Source organism: Amyelois transitella, chromosome 20, assembly GCF_032362555.1.
Source record: "Amyelois transitella isolate CPQ chromosome 20, ilAmyTran1.1, whole genome shotgun sequence".
Lineage (NCBI taxonomy): Eukaryota > Metazoa > Arthropoda > Insecta > Lepidoptera > Pyralidae > Amyelois > Amyelois transitella.
Window position 1 is genome coordinate 7,167,958 of NC_083523.1, and position 6,000 is coordinate 7,173,957.

The window sequence follows — 6,000 nt, forward strand, 5'->3', positions numbered from 1 at the left end:
GACCTCACATATCAAGTGAGCGATAAAAATAAATGGCAAACTATTAGTCACGATTGAGTTATTGGAATAATACATGCAAATATCGATTGAACGGCTTCGATTGGAGTCGATATGAATTCGCATCTTCTCATTACTATTGTTCGCGGAGTTTAAGTGCCAATCAGCATTCTAGACGCGATTTTGGTCTTCCACACTGACGATTGGGTAAGCAAAGTATTTTTAAATGTATTATTTTCATACGCTATCACGTCTTTACCTCTCATGGGATAGGCAGAGCCGACAGTCTAGAAAACACTGTAAGGCCACGTTATTATTTCTTAAATAATTCCGGAAAGTTAGGTCACTAATCTCTGTAGTCTATGGAGGCTACTCATGAACGAAATATCTTTAAAAATCACAGGAATGATCTTTTACTGTTTGGTACAAAAGTTCGGAAAGCTGTCTACTTGGCAGTCTACCTGAAAACTGAACCATAAACAGGACAATAAAGCAGAATACAAAAACAACTAGTAAGAATGAATATGCCTTTTGGCTTTTATCCAGGTAGGCTTTTTAAGTTTCACTAAATATTTGAGAGTTCTTCGCATATAATATTGAGCTGAAATTATGAATTAATTTATTGCAATAATGTGATGATGAATGAAACAGAATGTTTAAAAAATATTGTTTAGGTATTTGTCAATTTGTCATAGCGGGGTCTATTATTTTAGATGTTTTTTTTTTCTATGACTGAATTGAGGTTATAAAAATAGATACTAGGCATTATAATTGAGCGGTACTTTTTTTTTCTATTGATGCCCGGGAACCACACGAAAAAAGGTGGTCAATAATCTTAGATTATTCTTATTTCTATGGGCGAATTCATAAAAAAACTGAGAAAATGAGTACTTAATCATTAAAGAAAATGCGGTGCGTCCCGGTTTCAAAGCACAGTAGAAAAAGCAAATGGGTGCAACAATTTAAAAAGTTAACTTAACTATTTGTATTAAGGTACCTAATGTATTGTCCACGTGTACCTAGTGTTACTACTCGCTCTATTTGGCATTGATTGTGTGACTTTATGGCGCCATAGGCCAATTTGCGGATTAATTTCCTGTCTATAAAAGTTCAAATTAAACGAAACTAACCAATGCTCTTACGGTGAGGGAAAAAGTCGTGAGGAAACCTGCACATTCAGGCAACTGTAAACATAAGATCCAATACGGGTTAGGTTCCCCTGCAACGGGTTTAGTTCCAGGTTACGCAGATCAGACGGGAGTCGCATCGTGTAAAAACCTGACTCACCCAATCCAGGATCTAAGGGCTTACCCTGGGCTCCTCTTCAGAGTGGTGAGGATGCAACCGGGACTAAAGTCAGGAAGAAGAAGAAGGGTTAAATTAAACTTTAAACATCGTACAGCTGAAAAAAACGGGCAAAAGGACGTGAAATTAATTACGGCGTTCCGTAGGAAGGTCAGGACTACCATTTGGACTTTCTACAAAAAATATTTTCCAAAGTTTCTACAAGAACGGGAGACCGGGAATTATTCGTTATACGCAAGCAGAACGCAGCTAAGTAAGTATTATAAATGTACTTTTTTCCGGGAACAAATGTATTTCATATGTTATGATATTATGTTGTAATGTATCTCAATTCTTTCATTTACCCTAACAGCTGAACGTGGCCTTTTAGTCTTTCAAGATTGCTGGCTCTGTCTACCCCACAAGAGATATAGACGTGATTATATGAATGAATGAATGACCTTCCCCATTTTCAAAACAATTCTGTTGATCGTTGGGAATCATCGTCGTAAGTATAAGTCGTAAGAGTCGATATAAGGACAGCAAAACAATGAGCACCAGTTGTCCTGCTCTCTAATCCCTAATAACAACACCCGGGATTACTTGATGACAGTTACAGATGAGGCTGTAATAATGGCAGAATATTATAGTGGAGAAATTGGTGTGCCGTGTGGTTCCTGGCACTAAAGAAAAGGACCACTCCATCTGTTTCCCATGGTTGTCGAAAAAGGTGCCTAAGGGATAGGTTAATAAACTAACTTGGGGTTCTTCTAGTAGGTGATGGGCTAGCAACCTGTAACTTAATGAATCTAAATTATAATATAAAGCTATGCAACTAAAAGTAGCCCTTCGGTCTTTGCAAGACTGTTGGCTATGTCTACCCCGTAACGGTCATGTGTATAATATTTATGTATGAAGGTTGATAAATGTCGACACGCCAAGACGTAGATAACTATAATGTGTACAAATTTCAAAATATTAGTTAAAACTAGCTGTGCCCGCGACTTCGTCCGTGTGGGATAGTTATTTTGGGCATCATTGAAGCTCTCAAGGATAAATAATTTTCCCCGTTCTTTTCACATATTCCATTATATCGATTCATAAATGACGAAGTTCCATACAAACTTGCACCCCCTATTTCGTCCCCTTGGGATAGAATTTCAGGATAAAAACTAGCCTATATTCTAATCCAGGTTACTAACTATATCTGTGCCTGAATTTCGTTCAGATCCGTTCCGTAGATTTTGCGTGATGCGCGTACAAACATACAGACAGACAGACAAAAATTCGAGTTCGAGGCGAGTTCGAAGTCGAGGCGAGAGGCTAGTACATAATATTAGAACGTTCGTAGGTGGCAGTCCTACCCATAAAAATTAAAGAGGTCGTTAGCTGAATGAAGTCGAATGCGTGTTGCTTTTATCTGTTATCAATCTAGCGCTTGTATAAACAAACATTCCATCCAATTAATTGAACTTTCATATTTAGCACACTGCCCAAAGTAATTTCTTCGCAATGACAATGTATTAACAGCCCTACCTTAATATACAGTGCATGATTATGTAATAACTAGGATTTTCTTATAGCCGATGGGTTGTAGACATATATAAATTAGAATGAATGTCTGAAATAGTGACAGGTTGTTAGCCCATCACCAACATGGCATCCTGTCACTATTTGAATCTCACTTCTCTTTAAGCCAAACAGCTGAGTGTGGCCTAGCTTTAGTCTTTTCAATAGTAATGGGTCTGTCTATCCCGCTACGGATGGAGACGTGACGATTATGTATATATGTATTATGTAATCACGTCTTTTTCTCCTACTTGGTCGACAGAGCTATTATTCTCGCTAAGACATTGATGCAAATCAGGCCACGTCCAGATATTAACAAGTTTCTACCTAACTAGGTAGGTAACTACCTGTTTCAATTCGAAGCTCGATTCCATTATAATTATGCCATTCAGTTAACAATGGCTTTGTCTACCCTGTGAGGGATAAAGAAGTGAATTGTTTGAAAGCCGATAACAATTGGCTTTTTCGATTGCTAAATAATCTTGCATGGAGATGTACGATTATTTAGCAATCGAAAAAGTTCACATTTGAAAACATTTCACCGCTGAAATGTTTTCAAATGTGAACTGTTTCGATGACCGCTCATATAATACAATTTAAAAGACTTATTTCCAAATGTTTTCAATTGTGTTCTCTTTTCTCCGGTACCAACAATTTATACTAAGGTTTTTTCAAGGCAGGACTGTAAGGCATGGCGTGAACCACCTTAGACCCCAACTTGCTTATCATCTGGCAGATTGAGGTCAAACTCACTTGAATTCCAAATATAGAATTAAAAAAACAAACTTTTTCTATTGCGAATGACACTGATTTTGGAAGGAAGTTTAAGTATATATCTACTCTAAGGAGGGAAGGAAAAATTCAACGTGTCAGCTGGTTCCGTTCTCACGTAGATCCTAAAAGTCGGTCAAGGAAAAAGGCGAGAGGTTCATTTCCAAAAGGGCGATGGGTTAACAACCTGTCACTATTTCAGACATTCTTTCTTATTTGTATATGACTAGCAACATTTTAAATACAAACAAAATCCATCCACAACTTTCCGAGATAAGCACTTACATACAGACAGGGCTTTACTTTATAATATGCAGTAGGTTGGAAAAAATAACAAGAAAATAAAAAAATAAATTTCGTGACACTATATTTGGTAATAACTTCAAATCAGACATGTGGCATGTTCTCAATTTTTCTCCATTTTTAATATAAAAATAGAAAAACATTTATAAATAAAATTACATTTATAAAAAAAAATATGTAATTTTTTGTATCCGTCTAAAATCGCCGCAGCCATGATAAACCTGTTCCATTTATTGGTTGCGGTGGTCACCTTTGTGATATTCTTACTCAAACAGAAATGTACAAATTCACCGATATGTGTAAGTTTTCCTTCTAATATTTAAAACTCTTCTCTCTATTTTTTGCGTAGTCCTGATTGCTTCATCAACCGTTGGTTACAAGGTTATTCAGCAGGTTGCACTTATGTGAAATGCGGAGCGATCCCATGATGTCCTCAAAATGGCAAGAAGCCCTTCTTGCTATTTTGAGGACTTTGCCTCCGAGCCCCGCAGCTAAGGGATAAACCCTTCAGTGATCCCGTACTGGAGGGTTTGTAGTAAGTACGCTAGCACACTAGGCGCTAAGAGTTACGGACTCCTGGCACCTAGTGTGTGATTTCCCCTTCGATAACAAAAAACAAGAGTTGTATGAACTGCTGCCGGCATGCCATAAAAAGGCTTTAAGGCAGTTTGAGTCTTTTTTTGGTAAACTAAGTACTGTCAGGCTTGTTCAAATTCAAGTCAAGTTTTAATTTGTATAATATGCTTTTTTCTATAAGCTGCCTCCTATATTTACAGGAACAGTACAGTGGCTCTACTCCAACTTAGCCTCTTAGCTTAAATCGAGGGCATCTGGGTGAAAGATGGCAAAGGGCAAAGAGATGTTCCACTTTAATTGAACTAAAATAATTTGTCAATTTATAGTTATTCGTCTTATCATCGCACGATACCCCCACACCCAACGGTGAAAAAGGTGTGCACTCAGCACTATACATACATAATTCATTATTGTTTCAGATAAAATCAAGCAGGCCGCTCTACTTCTACGGAGATCCTCTATACGCAGATTATAATGCAGTGAAATCCAACAGCTACCTGGTACTCCGCCCTCGATACGAGTGGTCTAACACCTACAAGCCTAAATACAAGCGAGATCCACAAATAAGTGTGGATAATGAAGACATAGACTATCAACCGTTGGATTAGAAACAATATATTTGGTCTTCTATATTTCTCGTGGCTAAGATTTTCAAATCAGCATTTTTTACAACATTACATTACATCTTTTGTTCCGCATTTGCAATTCTTGAATCCTTGGCTGGTCTCTGAATGGAAGAAAGCTCTTAATTGTACCGTCATATTATATGGTCCCATTTAATTTTGTAATAGGTACTTTAAAAAATGTTTTTTCGTACCAAGTGTAGTAAATAAAAAGTTTTGGGCAATGTTGTGTTTCATTGATAAATTCTGGAGCGTTGGCTAATCCTGGATATATCCTTACCTCTCTCAAGAGAAACCAGTCCTCCACAACCTTTGCAGGTGAATCAAACCCATATTTTTTCCCCTTATTTTGTTTTATCAAATGAAATGCTGCCTACCTATTCTCTTTGTTGCCATTTAACGCCATCCACGGAAATAAGTACTTGGTAATCACACAACACTTTTTTATACAGGTGCATTAAATGAAGCCCCCATTCGCGATTATAAGCAACATTTAATACACTAGCAACATATAAGAAAAATATATATAAAAAGACTAAATTATTCCAAATTCAAGTAGGATGCCTAGAAGGTGATGTGAAGCTCCGTCTCCTAGTTGCTGGGACCATCAGGAACCGGGCATTCTTCTTGTAATACGGGCAGGCTGGCTCATCGCAACCCAGCACTTCTGCCTCGCGTACAATGTTGCCTTAAAACGAGATAAAAAAATATTGATAGAAAGGCTAACAAACTTGAGATAGATTCTTCTTTTAGGCTATGAACTAGAAATCCTTACGCTATTTGAATCTCAATTTCAATCTTTCAGTTTGTATTATGTTTTTGTTTTGTCTTGAACTGTATGTTATATGTACCAAAGTGGTAATGGTACCTAATAGTC